Source organism: Cnephaeus nilssonii, assembly GCF_951640355.1.
Source record: "Cnephaeus nilssonii genome assembly, chromosome: 16".
NCBI lineage: Eukaryota > Metazoa > Chordata > Mammalia > Chiroptera > Vespertilionidae > Cnephaeus > Cnephaeus nilssonii.
In genome coordinates this window covers 42,801,665-42,815,343 of record NC_137087.1, presented here as the reverse complement: position 1 = coordinate 42,815,343, position 13,679 = coordinate 42,801,665, and the positions used below count along the sequence as shown (strand labels likewise).

At 39.0% G+C, this 13,679-nt stretch overlaps 1 protein-coding gene across 2 annotated transcripts in view; it reads left to right on the top strand.

The window, feature by feature from the left end:
- The window catches only part of HPSE2 (heparanase 2 (inactive)), a 538,739-nt gene that overhangs the window by 242,438 nt on the left and 282,622 nt on the right, over positions 1 to 13,679 (top strand). The window lies entirely within an intron of this gene.

Below are 13,679 nucleotides of genomic sequence, written 5' to 3'. Positions count from 1 at the left end.
GCCTAATATGCAAAGTGTCCCCTAGGGAGTTCGACCGACCGGGAGTTCGATCGCTAGCTATGACATGCACTGACCACCAGGGGTGGTCAGTGCATGTCATATGGGCAGCATGGAATGAAGGAAGGCCCTGGCTGGCAGCTGGCAGCTGGGGAAGGGAGGCTCCAGCCAGCAGCTGCAGCCGCTAGTGACCCTACCTGTGCACGAATTTCATGCACTGGGCCTCTAGTTTTAAAATAAGAAAAATACCTAGAACGAGAAGTACTGCTTCCTGTATCAATGCCTTATTTTTTAGAAGAATAATAACAAACTGCATTTATAGGAGAGTAACAAAAATAGAGAAGAACCTGAGTTATTATGATGATATTTAATTATGATATCTAGAATTTGTTTACCAGTTTCTATGTACCAAACATTCTGTTAAGAGCTTGTATTAGTTTTTGCTGTGTAACTGTTGGATTAGATTATCATTTAGTCAAATATTCACTCCTCCTTCTCCCCAAATCCATTAGAAGAGTAAACTTTCCACCCCATTAATGCTGAGCATGACTGTGTGATTGCTTTGGACTAAAGGTCCACAGAGTTTATTTCCCCTCCTATGGACTTCGGACTTGGGTACATTATTTTCTTTGACCAGTGGTAAGCTAGTTGATATGACAGGCAAAAGCACTGCTTTTATTCTTTTAGTTTTTTTTAGTTGGCTTTGCCCTCTTACACTTTCTATTCACCATAAAATGAACAGGTCTTGATAGTTTCTAGTCTGGGAAGGACAGGGCATATTTGGAGCAGACCCAGACCCAATCTGCAGCTTTTGGAGCGAATCACAGCCAAGACCAGCATAAATCAGCTGAACTCCAGTCAACCTGGCAAGAGAACTAGAAATAAATGCTATTGTTGTACACTGAGTTTGGGGGTAGTTATGCAGCATTATTGTGACAATAGTTGACTAGTGTTATAACAGACAATATTAAAGTTTCAATGGCTTTCAACAGAAAACTTTTTTTCCTCAAAAGTCTATGAATCATATGTAGCTCTGCCAGACTTGGTTATAATAGGCTAAGCTTGGATTCAGAATGCAGGTTTGGTTTATGTCTTCTTTGTGTGTTTTCTTATTTTCCTTCGAGTGGTGAATCCCTGAGGGCATATTCTTATGGAATATCATCATAGCGTAAGAGAGCAAGCAAACCATGCAAGCATGTTTCAAGTTTCTGATTATATCACTTCTGCTAACATTACATTGGCTGAAGCAAGTCATTTGTCTAAACCCAGCATCCCTGGGATATAGAAGTATGGTCCACCCATAGTGACTCTGCATACATGGCAAAAAGCATGAATGCATATACTTCTAATACAGGGAGAATATGAAAGGTTGGGAATAGTAATCACCCAATCTACCCCAGTGCTTCACACAACATTCATTTTATTCTTTGAAACAATACTATGGGATCAATACCATTACTATTTTTCTTTTATAAATGGGGGAAACTGAGATACAGAGAGGATAGTCAGTATCCAAATGTAACACAGTCAGCAGGTTGTGGTTATGGGATTGAACCTTCAGAGTGTGACGCCCTTTACCGCTATGATTTCCTTCTCCAAGGCATGTCATATGAGCAATGTCTAAAGGAAACAGAGCTGCTTTGCTTGAAGAGGAGAAGCCATATGTTCACCATCCTCTTAGCTCTGAAAAGCGATCATATGGAAGAGAGAGATAAGATACATTTTATGTGTTGTCAAAATGTAGTATCCTTGGTACGGGTAGTGGATAGAGAGATCAAAGGAATGTAAGTTTGGATAAAATTAAAGAAAATCCTTTTAACAGTCAAAAGTTCTCAAAGATGGAATGCATCCAAACAGACACCTAAGTGACCACTGGGCATGGATGTTATAGAGAAGAGTCCAATATAATATATAGAATCAGGTTAGTTTGAAAGAGGACTGAAATTTTAAGAATCCTTCCAGCCAAAAAAGTCGATAATTATATGAAAATGTAAATTGTTCTGAAAGTGGATATTCATTCTCAGTTAATAAAAACATTACCAGCAGTAATAAATCAGAGTTTTCCAATGTTTAAAATGACTAGAAATTTTAATGCTAGCTAATAATTAAGAATCTTATGTCATGCTCTGAGTCAGCTGTGCCCCATTCCAGATGTGTGCAATAGATAACTTGGACATGGGTTATTTATGGCAGTGATGTCTAAAGACAATTCATTGAACTTCAATGTATTAAAATCACTAATGTACATCCTTGTTCTGCTCTGGAGTTTAGTTTTCCTTCCATGTAAAATGGGTGGTTTTAGGTTAGATACTCTCTAAAGACTTTCAACTTGGCTCTGATAGTCTGTGATTCTATATATTAAAAATGAAGGATGTAGAGATTCATTGTTTGATTATTTAAAAAATAAAAATAATTTTGTGCATTCAAAATGCACACTATTGTTCTTTTTCTAAAAACCATCTATACCTAGGCATCTAGGAGAGTATCAAGTGTGCTTGTGTGTCTTTCTAGGTAATACATAGGAATCTGCCTGTCTCTTTTCTCTTTCTCTGCTCATTTATCTTCTCTATGGGATTTTGTGACAAACTTTTAAGTTTAAAGTTTAAAATTAAAAAACTCATAATGAAAGTAGCATTCATAGTTTCTACTACCTGCTTCAAGTTCTAAAGAATACTTTTTAATAAGAAAACATGCTAAAATATGTGTTTGATAGCAAATTGCAAATTCTCATAGAATTTTTTCTTATCCAGCAGAATGTTCTGTGATATGATAAACTGAAATTTGTTGACAGGGTCACATGCTAAAGTCCTCCTGCATTGATGCCACTTAACCTTTCCACCATCGCAATCTTTTACATAACACAGGCTGTCAGCTGAAAGTCAGAGAATGTCACAAGACAGAAAAAAAAATGCTGGGTGGTAACAAAAGCTCCCTCCTACACTTTATATTTTCCAGGAGAGAGTCAAGAGACTAGCCAGTATAATGATATTTGAACCTTCTGTTTCTGCTGAATGTGCTGGTTAGAGTAAAAATATCACTTTCTTTGAGCAGACGTGTTTTGCTGTGCTTAAGTAGCTTGGTCCATCACAAAACTGTATTTTTTACAACAAATTATGAGAGGGATAGCTTCCTGAAATCTTTATGTATTAAAATCACATAATTAATGGTATATATTCTCATAGAAGTAAGTGTGAAGCCTTGTAATTATAGAAAAGTTTTTACTTTAATAATGATTTTGTTTTCCTAACTTTATCATAACACAATGGAAGTAACTCAGGAGAAACTGCACTTTCCTAAATTATCAGCATGACATACTATGGTGGCTGTCTAGCATTCTTCATGGCATTTTATCAGATCTAATTTTCCTGAGTATAGTTATAAACATGAGTTTCACTACTGAGTGGTGATGGGATAGCACTGTTATAAGTAGAAATTATTTTAAATTGAAAGATGCCTACTGTTAAAATAACTGCACAATAGTTACCAAAATATTGTGTCAAATTTTAATATACATGAACAGTATAGTTCTTACCTTACTGCTGTCAATGTCTGGTCAATCAGCTCAAATGGCACCATTAATAGGCAAATATAAACTGTTTATAATTCACTTGGCCTGCCTGGTGTGAAATTGTGTTTTCTGGCCTTTTTTCCCCCAAAATTTTGCACATAAACTGGAGCTTTATTTCTTATTTCTTATCTTTTATTTTTAGACTAGAGGCCCAGTGCATGATTGAATCATGCAGGTGTAGGGTCCCCTACACGCTTTCGCTTTCGATCGCGGTGGAGCTGGGTGCCTGTCCGCTGGTGCACCAGGCCTTTTGGAAGCCTCTGGCGCGGCGGAGGCTTCTGAAAGGCCTGGTGCTGGAGCAGACAGGCACCCAGCTCCCCCGCTTTTGATGGTCCTCGGCAGGACGTGAGCTCGCTGCCCCAGAGGCCCCTTCTGTTCCGCAGCACAGCCATGGTGCAGACGCTGAGCTCACGCCGCCACTGGCGACGTGAGCTCAGCGTCCTGCCGGCCCAATCGGCCACCCCGGCCACCCCGAGTCCCGCCCCCTGCGCCTCCCTCTGGCCCAATCGTGGGCGCAGCGGAGTGATGGTAATTTACATATTACCATTTTATTAGGTAGGATTACAGTGACGTACAATATTATATTAGTTTCAGGTGTACAAACCCATGATTAGATAATTATATAACTTACAAAGTGATCACCCTGATAAATCTAGTACTCATCTGACACCATATGTAGCTATTACAATATTACAATATTATTGACTATATTCCAATTACAGTGACTATTCTGTAATTGCCAATTTGTACTTCTAAATCATTTTACCTTTTTTTGCCCCTGTCTCCCAACCTTTCTCCCATATGGCAACCTTCAAAATATTTTCTGTATTTATGAGTCTGTTTTTGTTCTACTTGTTCATTTATTTTATTTTTAATATTCCACATATAAGTGAAATTACATGGCATTTTTCTTTCTCTGTCTGACTTATTTCACTTAGCATAATACCCTCTGGGTCCATCTATGTTGTCACAGATGGCAAGATTTCATTCTTTTTTATGGTTAAGTCATATTCCATTGTACAGTATATATGCACCACTTCTTTTTCATCCATTCATCTATTGATGGACTCTTAGGTTGCTTCTATATCTTGGCTACTGTAAATAATGCTGCAATAAACATTTGGAAGTATATGTCTTTTCAATTTAGTGTTTTGGGTTTCTTCAAATAAATACCCAGAAGTGGAGTTGCTGGGTCCTTCTTTGTCTCTTGTTATAGCCTTTGTTTTAAAGTCTATTTTGTTTGGTACAAGTATTGCTACCATAGCTTTTTTTGTTGTTTCCATTTTTATGGATATACTTTTCCTTCCCTTTACTTTCAGTCTGTGTGTTTCTTTTGATCTGCAGTGAATCTCTTATAGACAACATATGTAAAGGTCTTGTTTTGTTATCTGTTCAGTCACAATATGTCTTTTATAAAAATAATTTTGTTTTAATCCTCACCCAAGGATATGTTTTTATTTATTTTAGAGGGAGAGGAAGGAAGAGAGAGAGAGAAACATCAATGTGAGAGAGAAACATTGATCAGTTGTCTCCCAAACATGCCCTGACTAAGGATTTAACTTGTAAACTTTTCGTGTATGGGATGACACACCAACCAACTGAGCCACCAGGCCAGGGAAGTCTCTGTATGTTTTTTGATTGGAACATTTAATCCATTTGAGTTTAAAGTAATTGTTGATAGATATGCATTTCTTACCATTTTATTATTCATATTTTAGATCTTTTTTTTTCTTTTTCTTAAATAAGTGCCTTTAATATTTCTTGTAGTACTGGTATGGTGGTGATGAACTTCTTTAGCTTTTTCTTGTTTGGGAAGCTTTATATATGTCCTTCAAATCTAAATGATAACTTTAGTGGGTTGAATAATCTTGGTTGTGTGTCCTTACTTTTTATCACTTTGAGTAGTTCTTGCCACTCCCTTTTAACCTGCAAAGTTTCTGTTGAGAAATCAGCTGACAGTCTTATGGAAGCTCCTTGTAGGTGCACTAAAAACTACAATGTATTGCTGAGAGAAATTAAGAAAGACCTAAATAAATGGAGAGATATTTATTGAGTCAGAAGACTCAATATTGTTAAACTACCAGTACTACACAAAATAATCTATATACTCAATCCTATCCCAATCAAAATCCCAACCAGTGTTGTGTAGAAATAGACAAGTTGCTACAACATATATCTGATATTTTGCTGCCTATGGATTCTTCTAAGATTTTTATGGTTTTCTCATCTTACGTTTAAGTCCTTTATTCATTTTGAGTTTATTTTTGTGTATGGTGTAACTTGGTGGTCTATTTTCATTTTTTTACATGTATCTGTCCAATTTTCTCAACACCATTTATTGAAGAGACTGTCTTGACTCCATTGTATGCTCTTGCCTCCTTTGTCAAATATTAACTGAGCATAATGGCTTGGGTTTATTTCTGGGTTCTCTGTTCTGTTCCATTGGTCTATATATCTATTCTTGTGCCAGTACCAGGCAGTTTTGAGAATAGTGGCTTTGAAATATAGCTCGATATCTGGTATTGTGACCCCTCCAACTTTGTTCTTTCTCAAGATTTCTGCGGCTATTCAGGGTCTTTTTTTATTCCATATGAAATTTTGGAGAGTTTGTTTTAGGTCTGTGAAATGTGCCATTGGTATCTTAATGGGGATTGCATTGAATCTATAGATTGCTTTGGGTAGTATGAACATTTTTTTCTTTATTGATTAAGGTATTACATATGTGTCCTTATCCCCCCATTGCCCCCGCCCCCAAACCCCCTACTCATATCCTCACCCCCCTGGTGTCTGTGTCCATTAATTAGGCTTATATGCATGCACACAAGTCCTTTGGTTGATCTCTCCCCCTTACTGCCACCCTCCCCTACCTTCCCTCTGAGGTTTGATGGTCTGATCGATACTTCTCTGTCTCTGGATCTATTTTTGTTCATCAGTTTATGTTGTTCATTATATTCAATAAATGAGTGAGATCATGTGATATTTATTTTTCTTTGACTGGCCAAGAAGGATGGTACAATATCCACAAATCAATAAACGTGATGCATCACATAAACAAATTGAGAGATAAAAATCACATAAACATATCAATTGATGCAGAAAAAGCATTTGACAAAATCCAACACCCTTTCTTGATAAAAACTCTCAACAAAGTGGGAATAGAAGGATCATACATCAACATAATAAAAGCCATATATGATAAACCCACAGCTAACATCATACTCAATGGGCAAAAACTAAAACCATTTCCCCTAAGAACAGGAACAAGACAGGGATGCCCACTCTCACCACTCCTGTTTGACATAGTACTGGAAGTATTAGCCATTGCAATTAGACAAGAAGAAGAAATAAAAGACATCCAAATTAGAAAAGAAGAAGTAAAGCTGTCCTTATTTGCAGATGACATGATATTGTACATAAAAAACCCGAAAGATTTCATCAAAAAATTAATAGACTTAATAAATGAATTCGGCAACGTAGCAGGATACAAAATTAACGTCAAGAAATCTATGGCATTTCTATACACCAATAGTGAACTTACAGAAAGAGAGACTAAAAAAGCAATCCCATTTACCATCGCACCAAAAAAATTAAGATACCTAGGAATAAACTTAACTAAGGAGGTAAAAGACCTGCATGTGGAAAACTACAGGACACTGAAAAAAGAGATAGAGGAAGACATAAACAGATGGAAGAACATACCATGTTCATGGATTGGTAGAATCAACATCATTAAAATGTCCATACTACCCAAAGCCATCTATAGATTCAATGCACTCCCCATTAAAATACCAACGGCATATTTCACAGACCTAGAAAGAACTCTCCAAAAATTCATCTGGAATAAAAAGAGACCCCGAATAGCCACAGCAATCCTGAGAAAGAAGAACAAAGTAGGTGAGACCTCAATACCAGATTTCAAGCTGTATTACAAAGCCACTGTTCTCAACACAGCCTGGTACTGGCACAAGAACAGACATATAGACCAATGGAATAGAATAGAGAATCCAGATATCGACCCAAACCACTATGCTCAATTAATATTTGACAAAGGAGCCATGAATATACAATGGAGTCAAGACAAGTCTCTTCAATAAACGGTGTTGGGAAAATTGGACAGATACATGCAAAAAAATGAAACTAGACCACCAACTTACACCGTACACAAAAATTAACTCAAAATGGATAAAGGACTTAAACATAAGACGGGAAACCATAAAAATACTAGAGAAATCCACAGGCAGAGAAATCTCAGACATATGCTGAAGCAATTTCTTCACTGATACCGCTCCTAGGGCAATGGAAGCTAAAGAGAAAATAAACAAATGGGATTACATAAAAATAAAAAGCTTATGCACAGCAAAAGAAACCATCAACAAAACAAGAAGAAAGCCCACTCTATGGGAGAACATATTTGCAAATGTTATCACTAATAAAGGTTTAATCTTCAACATCTACAGGGAACTTATATAACTTAATAAAAGGAAGATAAATGATCCAATACAAAAATGGGCAACGGACCTAAATAGAATCTTTTCGAAAGAAGACATAGGAAGGCCAAGAGACATATGAAAACATGCTCAAAGTCACTAATTATCCAAGAGATGCAAATCAAAACGACATTGCGGTACCATCTCACACCTGTAAGAATGGCAAACATCAACAAATCAACAAACGACAAGTGCTGGCAAGGATGAGGAGAAAAAGGAACCCTCGTGCACTGCTGGTGGGAATGCAGACTGGTGCAGCCACTGTGGAGAACAGTATGGAGTTTCCTCAAATAACTAAAAATGGAGCTCCCATTTGACCCAGTAATCCCACTTCTAGTAATATATCCCAAGAAACTAGAAACACCAATCAGAAAGGATATATGCACCATTATGTTCATAGCAGCACAATTCACCATAGCTAAGATTTGGAAACAGCCTAAATGCCCATCAGCAGATGAGTGGATTAGAAAACTATGGTACATCTACACAATGAAATACTATGCTGCTATAAAAAAGAAGGAATTCTTACCATTTGCAGCAGCATGGATGAACCTGGAGAGCATTATGTTAAGTGAAATAAGTCAGGCAATGAAAGAAAAATACCATATGATCTCACTCATTTATGGAAAATAAAGAACATTATAACCTGATGAATAAAAAGATAGATACAGAGTCACTCCCCAGCCTTCCCAAACAGACTGTCAAATTACAGCGGGAAGGCTGGGGAGTGTTGGGGAAGGAGGGAAATAGATCAACCAAAGGACTTGTATGTATGCATATAAGCACACCAATGGACACAAGACACTGGGGGGGTGGGATGAGGGCATGCGACAGGGGGTAGGGGAGGCTGGGGGAAGGTCAATGGGGAAAAAAAGGAGATATATATACTAATACATGCAATATTTTAAACAATAAAAATATTTTTAAAAAGGAAAAAAAGTTGAAAGGGCTTTCAAAAGTTGAAAAAAGAAATATAGGTTTGTGGTCAGTGGATAATAGCACAATATCCAAGATTGTTCTAGATTGCCAGGGTTTATATCCTGGCTCTAGCACCTACTAGAAGTGTTATTTGGAACAAGTTTTTAATTTCTTTTGGTCTCAGTTTTCCCATCTGTAAATGGGCATATTAATAGCAACTGTTTCACTTAGTTGTTGTGAGAATTAAATAGAACAATGAGTGTAAAATACTTTAAAAATGCTCAATTTTGTTAGTTCCTAAAGGTTAACTTTTTATTTTTGTTTTGTTGGGGGAAGGGTATTCCAAATTGACTGGACAGAATAAGCAAAGGTAAAAAAATTATGACTCTGAAAGCTTTGATATTCACTGCTTCCACAGTTGGAATGCCACTGGAGTTCTGAAAAAGCTTCAGGCGTAGACTTGGGGATGCTATTAGCACCACAGTACAAGCATATTTGAAATTAGAGGCCTGGTGCATGAAATTCGTGCACGGGGAGGGGGGAGTGGGCAGGGTGTCCCTCAGCCCAGCCTGCACCCTCTCCAATCTGGGTCCCCTCGGGGCCTAAACGGGCAATCGGACATCCCTCTCACAATCCATGACTGCTGGCTCCTAACCACTTGCCTGCCTGCCTGCCTGCCTGCCTGATTGCCCCTAACCACTCTGCCTGCCAGACTGATTGATGCCTAACTGCTCCCCTGCCGGCATGATTGTCCCCAACTGCCCTCCCCTGCCAGCCTGATCGCTTCCAACTGTTCTCCCCTGCGGGACTGAGGGGACTGGGGGACTCCAGCTGGATGAGTTGGGGCTGAGGGGACTGGGGGACTGAGGCTGGATGAGGCTAGATGCTGTGGGGACTGGGTAAGGGAGGGCTGAGGGGACTGGGGGACTGAGGCTGGATGAGGTGGGGCTAAGGGCATTGGGGGACTGAGGCTGGATGAGGTGGGGCTGAGGGGACTGGGCACCTCATCTTGTGGCTGTGGGTGCCGCCATCTTGTGAGGGTGTGGCCGTCAATTAGTATATTCCCTCTTTATTAGATAGGATAACACCTTTTTTTTACTAGCCAACCCAGGAATGCAATAATTAATTAGAATGAAGACTGGCAAATTTCTTCTGTAGAGGGCCACATAGTGTGTGAGTGCAAGTGTTTTAGGCTTTGTGAGCCATATGGTCTCTGCCTTAACTCTGCTGTTACATATGAAAGTGGCCATGAGTGTGGCTGTATTCCAATAAAACTTTATCTATGGACACTGAAAATTGAATCTCATGTAATTTTCATGTGTTGCAGAATATTAGTCAACCTTTAAATTTTTCAATCTTTTAAAAATGTGAAAACCATTCTTAGTTTGTGGGCCATACAAAAACAGGTGTTGGGCTGGATTTGGCTTGAGGGCCATAGTGCTGATCCCAGATTTGGAACATTGTTCCCTTGGTGAAATGAATTCTGCCTTCTAAACAATTGACTTAGAAACAGACTTTTGTAATATAAACTGTGGCTAAGTAGCCTGTACTGTATATTCTTTTAGCAGCCCCCTCTGCTGGTTGATTTTATTCACAAATACATTATCATGAACAGATTTCTCAGGAATTCATTTCCCTTACAAATAATTTGTAATACCAACTCACATTTACTAGTAACATTGAGTTTGGCATCCTTCCCTACAATTCTAAAGAGGCTTTTTCAGCAACTTTCCTTCTCCACCTTTCAGTTTCTGGTACAGACCACTATTCCTTCTCCAAACTTTTATCTAACTTCCTGTTGTTGGTTGTGGCCTTAAGATAATGGAAATCAACCTACCAAGTACAGGGATGAAATTCCTATTGCCAAATATGGTTTTCTATTAGTTGCCCTAAAATATTTTAGATATTTAAAGTTGCAAGGAAACAAAGCTTAATAATCATGTATCAGGTTTGTTTTTTTTACAGGCCACATTCATTATAATCATTGTTGTAGCACTGAGCAAATTACTTAAATGTTCCAACCCTCAGTTAGCTTGTTTGTAAAATAGGAAGAATAACTATTGTGAAGATTGTTAAGGATTGAGGGGATGTATATGATACTTGATAACTACTAATAGCTATGATTATTATTTGATAGCTATTATTATTATTTTTATTTAAACCCAATATTGTGTTTTTATTTTTTTCAATATTGTGTTTTTATAAACTATCTCTTATTCAAATAGTTTAGTCTCCACAATTTTTTCTATTCACAGTGTTTTATGAAATCATATTATGTTGTTTTTTTCACATTTCTTTGACATCTTATAATCTAGAAGAGATTCTGTACTCCACAAATGTAAAGTTTCCACTCTGCATTCCCTGTTTCAGATAATTCATAAAAATGTTAAATAAAACTACCCTAGGTCAGGTTCCCAGGTAACTTCATTATTAATACATCTTTACTAAAAGTCAAATGCATTTAACTCTCCTCTTTGCTTCTGGTCATTAATATAATTTCTTTCTAGTGTAAGACATAAATCCATTGAGATCTATGCTATAGATTTTTTTTGTCTTTGGAACTTGATTTGGGGTGTGTGTGTGTCTGTTTGTGTGTGTATGTATGTATGTTTAGTATTCTGTATTTCAAAACATCCTTTTCTGTTGTAAATATTGTACTTGTATTAATATACTTTGGGGAATGACTTAAAACTTATGGTGTTCAGTGTTCTTAACCAATCTTCTCTATATATTATACACACACACACACACACACACACACACACACACACACACATATGCCTAATATGCAAATTGTCCCCTTGGGAGTTCGACCAGGAGACTGGGAGTTCAACCACTCGCTATGATGTGCACTGACTACCAGGGGCAGCACGGAATGAAGAAAGCCCCCCCCCCCCCCCCCCCGCAGCCAGCAGCCGGAAGGAAGGAGGGGGCCCCGATCGGCCCTGATCGCCGGCCAGGGCTAGGGACCCTACCCATGCACAAATTTCGTGCACTGGGCCTCTAGTAAAGAAATATTTGTTGCTCCAAAAGGATCATACTGTTCCTACTCCAACTAGCAATTGGAGGGCTGTATTGCCTTTACATTGTAGTGAGCTATTTTCTAGCCTACACAAACATATAAGCATGTTTTATTTTTCTATTACATATATGTCTGGCTATAAAATATAGATATGAAATTCTCTGTACAAGTAAGCTGAGTCATTGAGTCTTGGCCATACTTGGCTTCCTTGAGTAGCAAGTGTTCTCCTGTGGAAATAATACTAAAGTAGTTTCTATTACAATGTTTCGGATTTTTACGGGGATAATGGATAGCTACATGTGGGATGACTGTGTGCTTGATAGTTTAGTTGGGAAAAACAAGGGTCAAGGGGATCATTCTATGTTGTCCTGGTTCAGCCTTAGTCTTAGATAGGTACTGTGTCCCTGGATCTCAGAGGTGGGGCTTTCTCATCAGTGATTCTACCTCATCCTGGATGATAGAGAATCGCTGATGATCTGAGCCCAGGACTGTTTCCTGCCCCACCCACAGAGGTAGTAGGTTTTTTCCCCTTCATCTCATCCCTCAATTGTAGTTGGTTTTCAACTGTGCCCTGAGAGTGATAGGGTGTGCTTCCAATCTTTTAGCAGTTAGAGCTTTTGTATCTTAGAGAAAATAGGGAAGAAGGACCTGGACAGGCTTTGTGAGGAGTGATTGTTATTCCCCTCATCCCTCCTCACTTCTTCCAGGCCTGAACCACCAAGTAGAATGCTCCTTAGTCTCCTGCCCCACCCTCCCTGCCACCCCGCCCAATCATTTTAATGCATGCCCATTGAGATCCATAAAGAAGAGCCTGCAAGTAGATGCAGAACTCCCTTTGTATTTTTGTATCTAAGACTCCCAAGAGTTCTATGCTTTTGTGCTAGCCCACACTCTGCATTTTGCAATTTGTTGAACATTTTAGTTGAGTACTTCTTACCAGCTTATGTTATCTGGCATCTCCTACTCCCATGCTCTGCACAAGGTAAGCAAGTACAGCCATCCTGTCTGTCCTTGAAAGTGCTTGTCTTTCCTTAGAATTCAGGCTAGTTTGTTGCCCTGAGATTTTTTAAATTGTCTCTGATAGCTTCAAGAAATAATTTTGTAGATTATCTGTTGTTGTTTTTCTTATCACTAGGGTAGAGTGAAACTTCCTGCATTATAAGAAGACATCAAAAGTCTAGTGAGTTGAAACCAGAATTTTTAATGTTAAATAGATTAATTTCTTCTTTTTGCCTTTATTGGATATAATAGGTGAATAGTATCTACTAGAGGCCCGGTGCATGAATTTGTGTACAAGTGTGGTCCCTCTGGGTGCCCTGCAGGGATCAGGCCGAAACCTGTAGTCCAACGCTGCCTGCAGCTCCTACCTGCCGCTCTCGCTCATCCCGGCCCCACTGTGCCTGCTGTGGGCTTGTGCCCAATCAATCCCAATCAGGAGAGGCTTGTGCTGCTGCAGTAGCACTCGCCAGTCATGAGCCCTGCGGCTGGCGCCCTCCCAAGGGGAGTGGCCTGCGGGATCGGGCTGACACCAGCTCTCCAACATCCCCCAAGGGGTCCCAGATTGCAAGAGGGCAGAGGCCATGCGGAGGGACCCCACCAGTGCACGATCAGGCCGGGGAGGGACCACAGGAGGTCTCTAGGGTATGTCTGGCCCATCTCGCTCAGTCCCAATTGGCCGGACCCCAGC